Genomic DNA, 18,092 nt, shown 5'->3' with positions numbered 1-18,092 from the left:
GTTTTCTTTTTTTATAATTTTCACCAATGAGATCGATGTCTAATTTTCACAGCTGCAACAAGTTGTGGGAGGGTCAGACAATACTTATTTAATGACAACGGACTTTGAGATTCAAAAAGTTAAAGCTTTATATAACCATACAGCACAAATTTTCAACATCGTAGGTCAAAATGTACAAAGTAAATATTCTTAAATCAAACTCTAAGAAGTTCGGAAGCAGTACATTTTGCCTATCTGTAAATTTTGATTATCATCGAAGGAAATATTTTTGTGTGGATTTGTGTGTGTCGGTTGAAATTGACATTTACTGACATTTACCAGCAAAAATCTAATCCTTCCAAACCTATTTTTTCCTGTTTCATCTCCCTGCCCCTCTGTTCAGTCTTTCCATTGGTTCTTTCTTTGGCTGTCGTGAAGTTTTAGTTTGTTTAATTCAGAAGGGCCTGCTGCTGAGAGCCCCTGCTGGCTTTCAGTACTGGGAGAGACCAAGTGCGGAGTGGGAATGAAAGAAGTAAAGATGAAGGTTGAGACCGTTACACCTCTTAGCTAGTGCTAATGGAGAGAAGGCATATGTGTGCACCATCCCGGAACGAAATGGTCTTTCAAAGTGTGGGTATTAGCAGAGTGAGACTTTTCACGATTTTCTTTCATCATTGTGGTTTTTCTCTACCCATTTTGACTCAGTTTTTTTTACTAGCCCTTGGTTTTGTAGAATCTGTTTAATTATGGACAATGCATTGAGTAGTCGTCCTTATCGGGAAGTGGAAGCCAGAGATGGTCTTGTGGTTGAGACGTGAACTCAGGAGATCTGGGTTCTGTCGTCAGCACGGCCATGGATTCCGTGGGTGACACTGGGCAAGTCACTTGTAGTCACATGTTCAGAAATGGCCACTGATGTATTTTTTTTTTTGGATGCATGCATCCGATCTGTAACACCTTGGGCCTTGTTTTCAAAGGAGTTGAGCTCCTGTAGCCAACATTGAGTACAGCTGGAGCTGGGCATGCTCAGCACTTCCAAAAGCCTGGCCCAAGCTGAGAGCCCAGAATCGTTGGTCACTTCTGAAAATGTTGGCTACAGGAGCTCAATTCCTTAAAAAAAAAAAAAAAAAAAAGCTCTTCGTGCCTCAGTTTCTCCTTCTGTGAAATGGGGATGATAGTCACCTACCTCACTGGGTACTGTGGGAATAAATTAGTCATGCTTGCTCGATGTTGAGATACTATGACAAAAAGAGCCATAGACAGGCCTATGAATGAGATGCAGAAAACAGACCATGTGGCGTTAGAATCATAGAATCTCAGGGTTGGAAGGGACCTCAGGAGGTCATCTAGTCCAATCCCCTGCTCAAAGCAGGACTAAATAAATACACACAAATAGCGTGTCCAGAGTAAATGGAAAACATGAGAATAAAAATGAGATCTCTGAATTTTATCTTCAGTGGTTCTTTAGTTGTTTTGCATATTGCTCTCCGATGGTTGCTGGAGCTGTTAATTCCAGCCCAACCTCCCCCGATGAAAGGTCACCTGCAATAGCTGAGTGTGCCCCCAAGTGGCAGGGGTTTTCCTGACACTGTCCCAATCATGCAGCAGCCATTGCCAGGTTTAATTGGATCCGAGGGTGATGTCCCCAGAGCAAGGTCATACTGATTAAGTGTGTCCCAACTAAGTGGGACATGCTGTAATGTAAAACTGGAATGGTTCCTAGAAAGCATTAAAATACAAAGAACATTAACTAGAACTATAAACAGTGATGACTGGAATTACTCAAAAGAGCGAGAACTGGGCACTGGGAATCAGGACTCCTGGGTTCTATTCCTGATTGTACCATGGATTCAGTGGGAACTACACATAGAATAAAATACTACTTCCAGAGGAGTGAGGCTTTTACGGAATGAATATTTGTAAAACATTTTGAGGTCCTTAGAGACACTGTGCTATACGAATGCTAAATAGTGTTAATAAATGAAGCCAATGCACTGTTTATTTTACTGATTTACCTAGAGGTTTCTCCTCCCCCTCCCTAAGACAGAGAGATGAAAAGGACCCCTCTAAGCTGCAAAATGTGCTTATTAGGTCACATGAATTCTCATAAGAATAGGGGACAGTCAGCCCTTTAATCCATACTGCCATGGAATAAAATTACCTACTGGCCTAAATAACTGCAAGCCTGTCCTTATCTCACCTTGTGCTCATCTGCGTGGGCGCTCACAAACACACCCCATCAGCTCAGTGCCAGAGATTTGACTTGTAAATCTTGGGAGATTGAAAGTCCTAATGTTCGTAATCACAGCCCCCAATTTAAATCTGTTTAAGTAATCTTCAGGAAACATTGTCGCTTTAAAAGAAACAGCAAACAAAACTTACTCCTGCCTACATTTTGCACCTACTGTAATAACCTCCCTGTATCTAGGGGAAACTGTGTGTGAGACAGAACAAGAAGCAGTGGTCTCAAGTTGCAGTGGGGGAGGTCTAGGTTGGATATTAGGAAACACTATTTCACTAGGAGGGTGGTGAAGTACTGGAATGGGTTACCTAGGGAGGTGGTGGAATCTCCATCCTTAGAAGTTTTTAAGGCCCGGCTTGACAAAGCCTTGGCTGGGTGATTTAGTTGGTGTTGGTCCTGCTTTGAATAGGGGATTGGACTAGATGTCCTCCTCAGGTCCCTTCCAACCCTAATATTCTATGATTCTATGAGACAGCATTGGATGTAGAGCCATTTGTACTATGTCAAAGTGGTCAGTTTCTCCTGTTTTTTTTATTGTGGGTCTTCGCAAAGCAACAGGGGGTAAGGAAAACCACTGAAAACCATATTTTCCTTTTTTTTTAAACCAGAAAAACTGGCAGGGGACTCAGGAACAAATATGGGTACTGAAACTACTTAAATTTTTGTAGCTGCTCTTTATTAATGATACTCCGAACTTGGCAATGCAAGTTATTTTTGTACATAAGTATTGAAACAGAGGGTAAGAGATACTCAAGCCAAGGGAATGCAGCAGAGTTGAGGCAGTATAGATTAAGAATTTAGTGGGTATACACACTGTTAGAGGTAGATCAGTTATCTTTATCAGTTCATCCCTTCCGTCTTATATTTCCTCAAATAGCTCTGTTGTTAAACTGAATCTATTCAGTGACCTTGGACAAGTCACTTCCTCTCTCTCCGACTCATTTTCCCCTGCCAGCCTTTGTCAGATCTTGTCTATTTATTTTGTAAGCTCCGAGGGGCAGGGACTTTTTCTTACTCTGTATTTCTACAGTGCCTGGCACAGTGGGGCCCTAGTCTCTGTTGGGGTCTCTAGGCATTACCATAATATGAATAATAAATAATACATGCAGGAACTCCTTCTGTTTCTCTTAATTCTTTTATTTTGCTCCATGGCATTTCTCTTGTTAGCAGGTAGGGAGAAAATACATTTGAGTGCGGACATAATAATTATTCACTTCAGGTGGCCAGTGTTCCCATAATTGTTATGTGGCACAAAGACAGAGGGGCTTCTAAAGTTTTTTTTTTTAAACTAGATTTTAAAAATAGTGTTAAAGGATCTAAAGCTTTGGAAAAGCTCAAGCTCAGGGACAGTTTCTGAACAACGCTTAGTGTCCCCAGAGCTGCGTGACGGAGGCCGACATGTTTAGTCTCTTTGGGAAATTAGCAGAATTGTGGCCTTTGGAGAGGTACAAAATGGCAGTGAAATTCTCCGACCTAGTTACCCAAAATCCCAGCCTGGGTATTGGTAAGTAAGGTTTGTGTTCAAACAGAGTAAACCAGGAGCCTGGCTAGTTTTGCACCAGTGCTGTAATACACCTTGTTAACAGGCTAAGGGTCCCCATCTGTATTGTTGTTGGAGGGGACCAGGGTTACATGCCACAGGGTTGCTGGAGCAGGGAATGGTAGTACTCTGGTGTGTGTGTGGGGCCTGTCAGGAATCAATCCCCATCCCAGGCACAGAACTGGGTCGAGGTGCCATGGTGGACTGGGAGGAGTCTGCCTTTGGCAAGTGCAGATCTCCTTTTGCTCTGACTCTTCCAATGGCCTGATCCGAAACCCGGTGAGGGTTCTGGGGTTGACTTAGTATGAGCAGGATATGGGCTTTGTAACTTTTCCTCCTCCAGGAAGGGCGTCCCTGTGGCTTCCTGACACTGCTCTGAGATCCATTGCCCTCGGCCTCAGTTACGCTGTGTAGGAACTTCCAAGCAGCTGGCCCAAAGATTCCAAGGATGTATCTGAGATCCAAAAGTGCCCCTGCCATGCGGTGCAGAGCAGGAACAGGGCGACAGCTTGGGCCAGGGACACTGAGCTGGAAAAGCTTAAGACTGGCCTGCCAGTGGGTGTTCCCAGCACTCTCAGCACCCAGGGGGCCCTGAGTAGCTACTGCCACTTCCCGTAGCATGTGCTACGCCCACCTTCCTTACTGGTGGGAGCGGTTAGGTAGATGCCTGCATAGATTTCCTTGTGTGATAATTTTGCTGGTCTGCTGTGCAAAGTGGGGAGAGAGTAATTCCACAAGGTTGGGCGGGTAACTACGAATCATTGAATGGTATTAACCCATTAAACAGCATCACTAGAACAGCTGTTGCAAGGTTGATGTTTTTTTAAAGGGGATTCTCCCAAATATAGAACTGTTGGGGAATTCCATTTAGCTTATAGGATTCAATATGCAAGGGCAGAGGTTCAAGACCCTTTCAGTACATAGCCCTGAGCTGTCATTCTGCTTTGTCACCTACAGCACTGCTTAGCCAAAGTTCCCTTCTGCTGGTGCTTTGAGGGAGGAAATGAATGCGGGGGGAGGGTCAGTGCTTTTGAAAGGAGCAGTGTGAGATTCCTTTGAGCAAATGTAAAGGCAGGAGGAGCGAGGGGAGGGGGTGGTCAAAAGTGCAAGCAGCTGGATTGCAAGGTCCGGCATTGCTGGAATGACAGTCAAGGCTGAGACTCTGTAATCTAGAGGTGTTTGTACTCTGTCCTGGACTAGCATTAGGAGCAACATCTGGCCAATGCGTTTTTCCATTAGAAAGCCAGTTCTTTGCAGGGTTTTAATATCTTGGCTGATTCAGATCACATTGAGAACCAACATGTCCCCACGCAGGCAGGCAGTTCAGATGCTTGAATTGTTTGTGAATATGCAATACGTAATATAACGTAAAATATATAATAATTTATTGCACTGGGGTGAAAATCGGCCGAACGGGCAAACAAAGGAAAGCAGGCATCCCGCTGTAGGACCTTCCCCTGTAGGCGTTTCTGCCAGGCAGGCTGCACAAAAAATATGTTTGCAACAAACGGGCTTGGTTGCAATCTGCGAGCTGAGGAAAGAAGCTGGCGGGGGCGGGTGGCGTCTGTTGGCCTTGCCTCAGGTTTGAAATACCTGGTCGGGCTGGTTCAAGTCCCAGCAGAGTTGAGTCCAGCGCTTTCCACCTGAGACCTTGGGGGCTGTATCTGGTCAGCATAGATTTTAAGCGGTAGGGTGCTCAGAGCTAGGTTTTCACGTTGCTGTTGGCCAAGATTTCTCCTCTCCCTGCACCAGGCAGGGTGCTGCCCCTACGCCAGAGGTGGCTGCATTGCCACAGAGTTGTTATATCAATCACTTTGTGGTCCTTAGGAATTGACAGTTCTGTGTGTCTGTATGATTTTGCAAGCACTCAGCACCTTTGCAAGCAGGCCCCCGATTCAGGAAGGCATCTCTGTCCAGGAAAGCACTTTCAGCATATGCTTGAATCCCATTGAAGTCCAAGAGACTTAAGCATGCGGGTAAGTGTTTTCGGGGGCAGGGGGTGAAGGGGAAAGGGTGCTGAAATTTAAATGCTTTCATGCATGGGGGCCCAGGTCACTTTTATTCAGGTGCCTCATTAGAGAGCAAAGTGCCTAAATTTTCAATGGGAATTGACTTAAATGACACTCACATACTGGGAAACTGATAACCGGTCAGGGAACAATGCTAGCAATGTCTGCAGAACTTTCAGAAGGAAAAGACTGCAAATTTTGCCCTTAGTACTCTGCAACTTGTTGGGGGACGGGGGGCGGATGGAAGTTAAAATGCTCTGACTAAGGGAATTTGCACCATTCTTTTCAAAGGGAGCTCCCTGTAGCAAGAATAACCAGGTATATTTCACAGAAGTGTACATTGGAGTTGAAATGTAGATCAGCTGGGCTGATCAAGAGGGACAGACTTGGAAATGTGAGTCGGGTAGCGTGCTGCTTTGGATTACTTTTGATAAATGTCATTTTTCCTCCTGAAAGTTCTTTGGTGATGAATAGGACTCTTGCAGAACGAATTTGAATGGGACATTGTGTAGTAAGAATAATAAGCAGGTGCATTGTATAATATTAAGTGGAAAGCTACTGCCTAAATGGAAAAAAGGAATGTGGTTACTGGTGCATCTCAAGTAATGTGAATGTAGATCCCTGAGCAGTTTTCAGTTTCCCTGTATGAGTTTTATTTAAATCAATTCCCATTGAAATGAGTGGGACACTTTGCTTCTTAATTGGTTTCAATGAAACTTTGCACATTTATAACAATAGGCATTACTAATGTATAGGTACTTCATAACAAGAGTAACACTTTGACTGGAAAGAACAGGTTCGTTCTATGAATGCTTGCATATCACTAATGAAAAGAGGTGGGAGAGGTAATTGTGTATAATAAGTTGAAATGCCATTTTTCTTCCTAAACGGGAGTGCCTTTCGTGTTTATAGAAATGAGAAACCGACAGCCTTAGCTAAAGCTGGGGACAGTGCGGCTGGGTGCAGGGCAGATTTCTCATAGACCGCTCTGCTGATGCACCTGTCCAGAGCCCTCTCTTAGCTGCCAGGACAGCTCCAGCCTCTGCAGCATCCTCTGCGAATCCAGTCTCGGATCTCTGCATCCATCTGTCTGCAGTGTGTCTCAATCCGTGATTTGAAACCTCCAGCTTTTGGCAGAGAGCAGCTCCTTTTGGGCTTGCCTTTTAGAGCTGCAGCCTATGGACTGTGAGGGTCCCGGATCTAGCTGTAGCTCTGGTCACAGCAGCAGGGCACTCCACTAATTGAGTCCAGTCTGGTTTGTGGCCAGTTGTTGGCTGACACCATGCCCAGCTCTTCTAACCGTGAGTCTCCCTTAAGCAGAGGATGCCGCTGTTGGTAAGGTGGCTAGTGCACAAATGGAAACAGTGTGCCAATGGTAGATTACTTGTGCCATCTTAGCCTCTCCTGATTCTGCCACTGGCCCTGGTCTGAGCTCCCCTATCAGGAGGGCGGATTTTTGAGTAGCCAGCCCTCCTTGCGTAAAGCAAGCAACTTGCAGAGTCCATGACACCCCGTGGCATTGAGTAAATAGGTTACACTTGCAGTGAACTCGTTTCTATCCTATCTGAAAGAAGGGACCACGGGGCTTTATCAGCTGTCCCTGCTGCATATGTCACCGAGGTCTGAGGGCTGTGTGAAGGGTGGTATGTGACAGCTTTCACTGGGAATGGAATCTTTTTAAATTGCAAAAAGCAGTTTTATTTATCCCTGATCAGCTGATATGATCTATAGCAGGGGTTCCCAAACTTGGTTTGCGGCTTGTTCAGGGTAAGCCCCTGGTGGGCCGCAAGATGCTTTGTTTATCTGAGCTTCCGCAGGTACGGCCGCTCGCAGCTCCCAGTGGCCGCAGTTTGCCGTTCCCGGCCAATGGGAGCTGCGGGAAGCAGTGGCCTGGCCCGCGCCGTTTCCTGCAGCTCGGGTAAACAAAGCGTCTCGCGGCCTGCCAGGGGCTTACCCTGAACAAGCCGCAAACCACTGATCTATAGCAACAATATCCAGGTTTGTGAGTGTGTGGGCGGAAGAAATGGAAATTCTTGAGTTTCGATCCCAGCTCTGGCAGTGACTCCTTGGGCGAGTCACTGCATCTGCTTCTGACTCTGTTTGCCCATCTGTGAAATGGGGACAATGCTTTACTGCGTGTTGGCTGTAGAAGTTGGTTAGCTGACTCTCGTATGGTGTTTTGAACATGCTTAGTTTTGCTCTGCAAGTGCCAAGTTGTAGATCATTGGCAGGATTGACAGACATGACAAATGAAAACACTGTAAAGGTGAACTGGGGCTCATGCTATTTAAACCGCCGGGACCTGTGGTTCTGATGTCGGCGTTTTCTCCCTGCCATAGCTGGTTACGTCACTGACACCTTGACCCTCGGCAGCGAGAGTGGCTCCTCTCTCTGCTATAGGTGCGAGCAGCAGCGGTAACAGAGAACACAAACTGCAGGGAGCCTGGGCGGGGTAGGGGAGGGAGGAATTGGCTTGGAATAACTGCCTGTGACTTCCTATGACCTGGGGCAGTTGATCTTCTTGTGGCTCAGTTTCCCCACCTGGAACGGATCATACCAACCTCAAAAGGGGTGTTAGTGCTTGTAAAGCACTTTGTGATCTCAGGAAGGAAAGATGTTGTAGAAGTGCAGGGAATTGTTACAGTTTAATTAGAAACTAAACCCCTCAGCCTTCAACGAGGGGATCCTCTGGCTGCTGTTTGCAAGGGGATCTGGGCTGCCACGCTGTCATCGGTGACTCAAAGCCCCTGCCTCAGTGTTTGCAGACACTACTTCAAATGCAGTTTGTCTCAAAGCACTCACAATGGAGCGAACACCCGGGGTTTGTACAGCGGGGCTCTGAGTTTCCAAACACATGAAAAAGAACAGCGTGAAATGTCCTTGGCTTACTTTCGAGAACAACAGTCTAGACATATGCATTGTTGTACAACGGATTGGTTCAAATATCATCTTCTCCGCTGCAGCGACAAAAACATTTCTGATTTCACCAGTCCCCCTCCGAGACTAATGAAGACTCTTTGTACCTTCTGACAGTCACATCCCTAGCAGCTGGTAAGAGCTTTAATCCATACTGATCACGCGTGCATTGGCCCCTGGGGTGGGTATGGACTAAATGAGCGAGCACACCTCCTCTATTGCTGTCGTCTGTGATTCTGTAGTGAATCAGAGCCAAATTCATCCCTGGTGTGACTCCATGGATGCTGGTGGAGAAATTTGGCCCTTCTGTACCATGCCTAGGTAACGTTGCCCTAATTGCTGTTGTGTTGAGACGCCGGCTGTGTCACGATTGTACTGTGGTTGCATGATTTTGTTCCGCGGGACAGACCTTTGCAGTGGGTAACTAACTGGGCTTGTGCGTGATTCCGATTATAAGGGTGTAGTGGAAGGAAAGCTATCAAGGTTAACAGACCTGTTTTTTGTTGAGCTGATTTCAAAAAGCCGAACCCTCGACTGGGGAGGAACAGTAATAGGTGCAGCTGGGGTGGGCTGGGGATTTCTGCGTTCTCCTAATCCCGAGGCTGCTCTATGCTGGCCTGAGCCCCACAGCACCTGGAAAGCTATTGTAACCCACGCTAACTGCCAGCATCTCCAAGGAGCTGTTACCTCATCTGAGAGTCATGGTGGCCACGCCCCGTCCCTGTGCTGATGCAGCAGTGCAGAGTTCTCTAGTGCACGGTTGAGGATCACGGCCAAAATCCGCAGCTTTTTTATCCGCCTTTTGTCCAGGGCAAATGCTTCGGTGTCTTTCATGGTGCTGAAAATCAAAAACAACATTTTTAAAAAAAAAAAAAAAAAAAAAAAAAAAAGAAGCCGAGTCCCAGACCCCAGAGTTACTGAGTAACCCGCCAAGGGAGTACAGTGTTGGTAGCAGTCGTAGAGTTTGATTGCAGGGGAGAAAAATCTGTTCCTCTTCTTCCTGACCTCAGTGGAGTCCATTCTTTTTGAGACGACAGAGGCTGAATCTACCCTGTGGTGGTTCCCTAGCGCAAGCCGGGTGGGCTTTGTCTGCCCTGTGTTGAATCAGATCCATGATGATCTTTGCCCACTGGTGTCTATTATGTGTCAGTTTCGGCTAGCCGTGTTCAGGCATGCCCCCTGAACCAGGAGGTGTGGTGGCAGCTCATTGTTCTGCTGTACAAGGCTCCCAGTCCAGTTCAAATATTGGTCTTCCAGCCCGGACGGCGCAGTTAGGTGCCCCTTCCTAGAAGGGGTGACTTTTTGCTCTGAAGCCACAACCTCTCCTCTGTGACTTGCATGTGGAGGTTTGTAGAGGATCTCTTCAGGGAGCCGTATTTGTGGGGGACTCTGGTCCAGAAGGAAAATAATACTCTAGCCTTCTTCTGTGCCTTTCGTCTGAGGATTCCTTATAATCCCCCCATTCATGAGGCATGTCGCCTACCCATTGCACAAATGAGGAAAGGAACCTGAGGACCAGAGAGAATAAGTGACTTGCTCAAGGTCATGCGTGAAGTCCAAGGCACAGATGGGAAATAGAACCCAGATGCTGCCAGACCTCTAACCAGTAGGTAATGCTTCCCCAGAATGAGCTAATCAAGGGAGATCAGGCCACCTGCTTTGAATGGCATGAAAGTGAGGAGTTAACATAAGAACGGCCTTACTGGGTCAGACCAAAGGTCCATCTAGCTCAGTATTCTGTCTTCCGACACTGGCCAATGCCAGGTGCTCCAGAGGGAATGAACAGAACAGGTAATCATCAAGTGATCCATCCCCTGTCACCCATTCCCAGCCTCTGGCAAACAGAAACTAGGGACACCATCCCTATCCATCCAGGCTAATAGCCATTGATGGACCTATCATCCATGAACTTATCTAGTTCTTCTTTGAACCCTGTTATAGACTTGGCCTTCACAACACCCTCTGGCAAGGAGTTCCACAGGTTGATTATGCATTGTGTGAAGACAACAAAAGTTTAGCGGTGGAGTCCAGCTCTGCTCTGGCAGTTAGTCAGCTTGGGTTTTGGCTGTTGTGATGCACCCGACGAGTGTCTGAAGATGGCTGAAAAATGGGGGAGATCTTTGTGATTTTTTTTTCTTTTTTAAATTCCCTGCTCTCCTGACTTCTTACGTTTCAAAATTCAGATTCTGCCTGGTTCTCAGCTTACTAGCTGGTTGAAAATCTCTGTGTGTATGTGTTTGACGTGAACACTTTTGTACAAAACCCCTTCCTTTTTCAAAATGTCATCAAAATTCAAAAATGGGGGGGGGGGGGGGAATTGACCTGCTCCAAGTGTGAGCATGCGAATTGTGCCCATTCCTTAGCACACATCATTGACCTCAGGGGTTACTTTTACCATTGGCTGCCTGTTTCCGATACAGCGTTTTATACAGTTCTTTTCTTTCCCTCTTCCTTCTGCTCCCTTGAAGAGGTCAGAGATCCCATGCCCCTTTCCCTGCTATAGCTGCTGGGATAGCATTTGGCACGTGCCAGCATGACATCACTTGCCGAGATGGTTGGCTCGTGTCTGGGCTAATAGGATAGTGTGGTGTCAAAGGACCAAAGCTGCATTCATTGGTGGTATCGCCATGCCTGGATGGAATTTGTCCTTTGCAAAAATTAAAAGTAAAGTTGAATGGTAGATATTTGATTTTTTACGTCAATGAATTTTTGTGTGAAGGGACTGGTGGCCTAATGGTAATTTACCAAAGGCAAATAAGGAATTTTATTTGGGGTTAGCAAGACAGACATATTTCTTCTTCCTCTTTAGTCTAATGTGTTTTGTTTATTTGAATGAAAACTGGTTAGAAGCCCAGCAGTGTTGACTGCAGGATGTGGGGATTAGACTAGATGACCCTTGCGGTCCTTTCTAACCCTGTGTTCTGTGATTCTCTGACAGCCCTTACATATGTTGAGTACCAAGGACAGTCCTTAAAACCAAAGTCCTGTCTACCCTGAGCTGGTGTTAGACCCCAGGGCCTTCTTTCTTAAGAGAAAATGGTTTGCTCTGTTGTTCTTGGCCACAGTTTTCTGTCCTGGCTTTGTTGTGTCCCAGGTGATTGCAATCCTCCACCCCAGAGATGGCTGCATTTAAGGAGTGCTCTGTGTATACAGTTGATGAAATGCTTTGGGATTAAAGGCTTTATGAGCAAAATTTTCAAAGTTGCCCGAAGCCAAGATATTTAAAGGTATTTATGGGTTGCTGTGCTCATTGAAGCAATGACTGTCTCACTTTCAAGTGATTTAGGAGTAATCAACTACCAATGGGATTTTTGGCTCCTAAGTGCCTAAATCCTGTTTGAAAGTGAGACAGTCTCCTAAATCAGTTAGGCATTGCAATGCTGAGCTCAGGAAGGCCTAAATATGTTTAAAATGAGACTTTTAAAAAATGTTTTTTCAACCAGCTGCAGTGAGAAGCCATGAAGGAGCGTGAGTAACTTTTTCGTCTGCAGAAATGCTCAGACTAATTTTTTGTTTTCTTCTAAGCAATTAACTAATTTCTATTTATTTCCAACTTAAAAAAAAAAAAACCCAACTGTGCAGATTTTGCTGTAGGTTCATAATGTAGCTGAGCCATTAATTTTAATGGCCATTGCCTCAGGCCCATTACTGACAAGGGTGGTCCAATATTGAGCGTATCAGATAGTCTGATGAGCTAGGTTCTGTTCTTGACTCTGCTGCTGACTTGCTGTGTGACCTTGAGTCAGTCACTGCCCCTCTCTATGCCTCATTTACACTGGTCGTAAAATGGGAGTAAATATTAACATGCATTTGTGAAACGCATTGAGATCTTCCTCAATATGTAGCTAAGGGTCAGATATTACCCGTGTACTAGCACTAGTTCTTTGCTCCCCTTCTTTTGTTTATATGAAATGTGATGATCATTTTCAGTAGAAAGGGTCTAAACCACACCTGATGTAAATTAGCATAGGTCCATTAACTTCAATGGCCCTATGCCGATTTACTCCAGGTAAGGATCTGGACTAGTATTGTAGAAACTGCCCCAAATTATTCTTAAATTTCTAATATTCTCTCTGTTCTTCCCAAGCTCTTCCCCCAAATAAATAAAGCTGGGAAATATTTTGGGTGGGGAAAGGCCCAAGGTCAGAGTTAGGACGTGCAGTGTTCCCTTCTCTGTCCAGCCAGTCAGTTCGGAGCTGTGTGCTCTGAGAAGAGCGGCAATGGGGCAGCTGTTGCAGCCTGGACAGTAATTGTCTTTTTAAGAACTGTGAGGCAGCCACTGCACCTCGAAGAAATGTACGGCTGCCTTGATGCCATTTCCTGCCCACCCCACTAAGTACTTTTGATTAGAAAGAGCCGCGACTTAGATCTGACAAGTTCTGTGGGAATGTTAAGCAGCTCATGTGGTTCTTGCTAGGCCTTTCCCCTCTCTTTAAACCCCTGCCTTCTCCCCCGAAAACCCTGACGGCTCCAGAGAAGTTCCAGGTGTATTAGCGCGAGAAGTTTTATCAGTGTCTTGTTTTGAGAGTGACAACGAAGGAGGGTTTTCCAGGCGAACGCTCAGAGCCTGCCGTTGCAGAGGAGGGGACGTGTGCGTTAGATGAGCTTTCCTTGCAGGACACTGAAATGCTTTTCTTGGCTAAGCAACTCGTTTTGCTACTAGGGTGGTGGAACAAAGGCGGGTGGTGGCTGCAGAAGGAGCAATGAAATCTTGCACCTTATGGCAAACAGCTTTTGCACGAATCCTGCCAACCCAAGGCGGTTTTTGCTGTAGTTGTTTTTTTTTAAAGTTGTCATAGCTGTTTTTAATCCCTGTCCATAATAAAGTTATGCGGTGTTAACACAGACAGCAGCAGGGTAGCTAACGTTGCAGATGTGTGGCAGGCTCTGCTTTTCCTTTGGGGATCTTATGGATGAGGACAGAGCTCTTTTTCCCTCCAATGACTTCCTGAAAATCCCAAACACATTTATTTATGCTTAACTCTGTGCTTAGGAGCGTAACTGTCAGAATCCAGCTGTGACGGGTGGGCAAACTTTTTGGTCCGAGGGCCACGTCGGGGTGCGAAACTGTATGGAGGGCTGGGTAGTGAAGGCTGTGCCCCCCCAAACAGCCTGGCCCCTGCCCCACTCAGAACCCCTGACCCATCCAACCCCCCCTGCTCCCTGTCCCCTGACTGCCCCCAGGGACCCCCTACCCAACCCCCCCACTGCCCAGCTGCCCCCAGGGACCCCCTACCCAACCCCCCCACTGCCCAGCTGCCCCCTGGGACCCCCTACCCAACCCCGCCCCCTTACCATGCTGCTCAGAGCGGCAGGAGCTCGTAGCCCCGCTGCCCGTGTGGCAGCATGGCTGCGTGAGAGGGGGAACAGCAGGGGAGGGGCTGGGGGCCAGCCTCCCGGGTCAGCAGTTCAGGGGCCAGGCAGGACAGTCCCATGGGCTGGATGTGGCCTTCGGGCTGTAGTTTGCCCACCTCTGAGCTATGAACATTTTAAGCAATTAAGTCTCTTCACCTCCTGGGAGGGAGGTCTTGGATGTACAGGGGATGCTTCAGCCTTCGCTCCGGTCCACCCACCTCAAAGGTAGAATTCAGTGACAGGTTAGCAGCACACAGCACCATTACAAAATGGCTTAGGGCAGCGAATAAAGAAGAACAGTTAGCCGTTTAAGCTACAGGGTGGGGGTATGTACATTGATGGAACTTAAATTACCTGAGGTGGTTATTTGACAAGTTATAGGTATTATGGCCAACACTGCTGCTCTGTTGCAAAGTATGAGGGGATCTTTAATGACCATCCAAAAGACAGCACAGAGCCCTCTATCTCCATGATGGAGCGTTGGCTCAGTGTGGATCCAGAATGGAGAGCGCCCCTGGCTGATTCACTAATACTGCTTCATCCAACAGCTAAATTTTCCTCAGAAGAGAGATTGGAAAGATTGGGATTGTTTACCTTGGCAAGGAGACGAACAAAAAGATACACAGTAAAAGTACATAAAATAAAGAATAGCCTACAGAAGGAAGATCGGGAGCATCTGTTCTCCTATCTCATGCTACAAGAGCAAGGCAATGTTGAATGAAATTAAAAGGTGGGGAATTCAAAGCTGGTAAAAGGCAATATTTTGTCACCCAGTGCAGGTTTCAGCTGTCACTATCAGCCTTGGAAATAGCAGCGATAGACTTAAAAATAGGGATAGCCAAGGATTGCACCTCCCGGTGGAAAGGAACTTCCCTAGTCCAAAGATCTGAATTGCTGACGCATAGAATCTCAGGGTTGGAAGGGACCTCAGGAGGTCATCTAGTCCAACCCCCTGCTCAAAGCAGGACCAATCCCCAAGTGCATGTTCCAAGTAGAGTCCTGTGTGTATTAGCTAGCCAGATTTCTGGGCAGGCTTTGTTTCTTGGAGTTAACAGTCATTTAATCGTCTCCATCCAAGGCTGCAGTTTATTTCATGTGCAGCTATGACTTGGGCCTTGCCAGCCTGGGCAACATCCCTTTAAAGCTGTATCCATGGCAGTTAAGTTTGCAAGCGGCACACCCCATTTGATGAAGAAAATGCCATGTATGTGCGCGCGTCTCACTGCATGAAGTCTTGTGAACCGATCTCTGACTTGGCGCACGCTGCCTTCCCTGTGTGCCAATGCTGGGTGAGCCACTGCTTTTCCTAGATGGATTTGTTGGTTTTCCAACAAAGACAGACAAAGTCGGAAGTCCAGGGTCATTCAGCACGCAGGGCTGTGCGCCATGACCCGGCCTGCTGTGTTCAGCTCCTTATACGGCCAAGAAATGGAACAGGAAAAGGGAGCACAGCTTGAATACCAGACATACGATACATTCCTCAGGACTGCACGCTTGGAACTGGCTCTCCCCAGAAAATGGACTCTGTGTTGCCATTAATGCAGAACGTGAACTGTGTATTGCTGAGAGGGAAGCCAATGTTCTGAGTGCCGGCTCCAGGGAACACATTGTCAAACGTAAGTTAATTTATTTTCTGTTAGCTTTTCGGGGCAGATTGTCCTGCAGTTTGCAGGAACTCTTTGCTAACTGCAGAGTAGCCCTGCTTGCAGCTTCATTAATTCTGTTGTTTTGCCTCTCTTAAAAATCAATCTGATTGTCATCCCCCTATACATTATATTTTCCCAGAACTGCCTTTTCCGGTTGGCAGTGGGTGGAGGGTGAGGAAGAGACTCAGTCCAGAGATGACGTCAGTCATGATCTAACTTGAATCTTCCCTTGCTTAGGTCTTGAGCTTGCAAACACTTGACTAACTTCACACATGTGAATAGTCCATCTGAACTCAGCAAACGGATTGGATGTGTGCATTGATGTTTGCAGCATCAAGGGCTTAATTGGCAGGCCCAGTCACTAGATGCACTGTGCAGAAGCAGGGGCTGGGGGTGCACGTCAGACCTGCACCCCAAAGTACAATCCCAGCATTCTGGAGCCCTGGGTTCCTGGGGTTTGGTCTGGACCCATCTTGTGAGAATCAACGGGATGGAACAGGCCAGTTCTTTATTTCCCGGCCTCTGTCATTGGCTGGTCACACACAAATGCAACCCCTTAAATGATGTTATAGAGTCCAGCTGCTAGTTTAAATCATGTGACTTTCTTGGCTATTTGAAAGCCGAATTGTGGCTCTAAAACTGCCCCAGTCAGTAATTTGGCTGTGTCGCTTTGCTGCCCTGGGTGTTGCCCAACACAGGCTGGGACCACTTGGAAGGAAGATGTTTGGAACCTATTGTATTTTTGCACACATCTGGCACGGTTGTTTGCGTTTACAGTACTGTCAATGCCTCCTGCTGGCTTGTCTCCTAAATTCCATCTGTGTTTACTGGGGAGCAAACAGGTCAGCGAGGACTGAACTGGGGCATTGGTCAGGCTGGGCCTTCTGCATTTTAATTGTAGCCTTGATTTTCCCCAGAAGTTGGTGGGTAGGTGGATGGAGTTTTATTCGTGAAAAAACAAGACAGTGATTCACACTTATTACCCCACCTCCTCAGGTGCCAGTGTGCACAACTAATGGGCAAGGCTGAAATCTAGCTGGGGCTTAATAACACCACTTTGCCCAGTAGCGTAACCGTGTGAAGCTAACTTGAAACGTTCTCCCCTGTGGAGAAGCGGGTGGTGGTGATGGGGAAGGCTGAAGGGGGCGAGCACGTTTCTGTCGAGCCCTGGCAGCTTCCGGGCCGGTGCGAAGTGGACGTTTCACCAGGCAGACAAAGTGGAATTGGTGGTCGTAGGCCGTGAAATGTGCAAGAAGATCAGGTAATCCACCACCTTGTGCAACTTTAATCTAGGAGGCTCCCGAAGAGCTTTACAGATCCAGGGCCAGATTCTCACCTGATTTACACCAGTGGAAATTGGGAGAAAGGGCTGTCCAAGTCGTTGGAGTTACCCCTCTATCAGACTGGTCTGTGGGAGACTGCGAGACAGTCCGTGCATAATGGATGGAGGCAGTGACTCACTTGCTACTGAAAGTAGCCATTTTCCTCCCTCCTTGGCAACAGCCGTGGGACTGTTACTGTCGCGGGGTGGGGATTGGGCCGCTGTCCTACTGTTGTTGTTATAATAATTTTATAGCAGTAGCACACACAGCCTTCAGATGATAGGGGCCCCGTTCTGCTGGGTGCTGTTCAGGCTGAGAGAAGAGACATTCCTGTCTGAAAGGCCTACACTCTAGAGAAAGTTCTCAGATGGGACCTACTCCCAGCCTAGCCGGACTGATCAGAAGTAAGGGGCAGAGGAAACCTCGGAACCTGACCCTTCCTGATGCTGTGAAATCTCCTGCAGGCGTTGCCAAAGTACCATTGAATCTTCTGTGGTCGGATTTGCATCCATGTCTCCTTTTCTGAACATCCGCTGGAGGAGTTCTCCTGAGCTGGCTGCAGAATGATCTTGAAAGGTCTCTAAGAATATACCTGTGCTGTGCTCCTTACCATGAGACCGGGTTGAATGTTTTTATTTTATTTTATTTTTTTAAATTAGGGAAAAATATTTCAAAATTGTTTCTATTTTTAAAGCTTCCCATTTTCATCCATTTTTGTTTTTTAAAAATATTTCACTTTTTCTTTTATCAAAGCAGTATCTGGTGTGGTTCTCTGTTGTTTGTGAGATGAAAAATGTTAATATTTTTGACACTTTCTCTGAAAATGTTTGAAAAATGAACATTGTTGAAAAAGTCAGCTTTTTTGAGAAAAATCTTTCATTTCTCCCCCCAAAGGGCATTTTTTGATGATTTTATTTTTTATTGTAAGTTTGAACCAGCTCTCAGTGCTGGGGGATAGGAGATCTGTAGTTACTCTAATGAGGAGATGAGTTTAGCTGCAAACATTCCTTTCTGCTAACCTTTCCACCGTCCTTTCCTATTTCTTGAATGGACTATGAAAGTACTCGAGGGATTAGAACTGTG

General features: G+C 46.5%; 1 protein-coding gene across 18 annotated transcripts in view; it reads left to right on the top strand.

Moving 5' to 3' along the window:
• LOC102934171 (LIM domain containing preferred translocation partner in lipoma) overlaps window positions 1-18,092 on the top strand; it is a 517,248-nt gene that overhangs the window by 145,825 nt on the left and 353,331 nt on the right. The window contains exon 1 of one of the 18 annotated variants that reach the window (XM_043522980.1): window positions 14,997-15,657. The exons of 16 other annotated variants lie outside the window; for them this stretch is intronic. The gene's annotated coding sequence lies outside the window, so the exon portion shown is untranslated. Of the gene's footprint in view, window positions 1-14,996; window positions 15,658-18,092 lie in introns of those variants that run through there. One more of the 18 variants, XM_037908921.2, reaches the window with a different exon arrangement.

This window comes from Chelonia mydas, chromosome 9 (genome assembly GCF_015237465.2).
Source record: "Chelonia mydas isolate rCheMyd1 chromosome 9, rCheMyd1.pri.v2, whole genome shotgun sequence".
In the NCBI taxonomy this organism is placed as follows: Eukaryota; Metazoa; Chordata; order Testudines; family Cheloniidae; genus Chelonia; species Chelonia mydas.
The sequence above is the reverse complement of the archived record's forward strand: the minus strand, read 5'-3'. Positions and strand labels throughout refer to the sequence as shown.